General features: G+C 32.4%; 1 protein-coding gene across 1 annotated transcript in view; it reads left to right on the top strand.

The window, feature by feature from the left end:
- Nucleotides 1–385, top strand: part of GRIA2 (glutamate ionotropic receptor AMPA type subunit 2) — a 167,309-nt gene extending 166,924 nt beyond the window's left edge. Inside the window, exon 16 of the mRNA XM_089912494.1 lies at nucleotides 1–385. This exon is cut by the window's left edge and continues 209 nt beyond it. The gene's annotated coding sequence lies outside the window, so the exon portion shown is untranslated.
- The last annotated feature ends 517 nt before the right edge of the window (nucleotides 386–902 follow it).

Below are 902 nucleotides of genomic sequence, written 5' to 3'. Positions count from 1 at the left end.
TGTTTATTGACAAAGTGGTGAGAGGCATCCAGTATCTTGAAGACTTTTCTTTCAGCCAAGAATTCTTAAATATGTGGAATTCATCTTGAGTTGTGAGGAATGGTCACCTAAAGACACAACATCCTTTTCTACTCCAGTTCCAGACGAAGCTTGGCGGACATGCACAGCTACCATGGAAGTACTCTAATTTCACTGACGTCTTTGTACAGACAACAAACCCGTTTCTGCAGCCACTATTGTTAGTCTCTTGATTCATAATGACTTAAGCACACTTGACATCAACTGCATCAAGATGTGACATGTTTTATAATAAAAATTAAAAAAAACATTTAAACTTAAAAAAATATTTTTAGGTATTTTCACAAACAAACTGGCTTTTCAATAAATTTGCTTCCATATTGGTTGAATAAGACAACAACGATTAACCTGAGTGGGACGTAATTATAAAGGCTTTGGGTATCAGTTACATATTTTTCAAAGCCAAATATGTACATGCTAAGGAAAGAAAAACAAAGAGAAGATTCAAATCTTGTAGTAATTTAATATTGTTATTAAAACTTTAATGTATCCTATTCTTTAACATTTGGTGTTAATGTAAAATTACTTGGCAGTGCTTGACATTTGAAATAAACACTTTTCTATTGTTTTATTTGCAAGTGGTCCAATTAATTTTGCTTAGCTACAGTTTGGTCATCAATGGAGTTCAAAGACACTATTAAATTGTTAGGTTCCCAGAGAAATTTGCCCCCTTTTAAAGAAGGCCGGGTGGTCCTTAAAGTATAAACTTGTCCCCAGATAAAATCTGAACTTGTTTTTAAGTGTGTCTTATCGTATGTAAAGAAATATTTAGCATAAAGCATTTAATCTCTGTAGGTAAATGCTAATAGATTTTAAAAACTAAT

The sequence above is a fragment of the Delphinapterus leucas genome, chromosome 5 (genome assembly GCF_059928025.1).
Source record: "Delphinapterus leucas isolate spDelLeu-1000000601 "Yukka" chromosome 5, BTC_Dleu_Yukka2, whole genome shotgun sequence".
Classification (NCBI taxonomy): domain Eukaryota; kingdom Metazoa; phylum Chordata; class Mammalia; order Artiodactyla; family Monodontidae; genus Delphinapterus; species Delphinapterus leucas.
The sequence above is the reverse complement of the archived record's forward strand: the minus strand, read 5'-3'. Positions and strand labels throughout refer to the sequence as shown.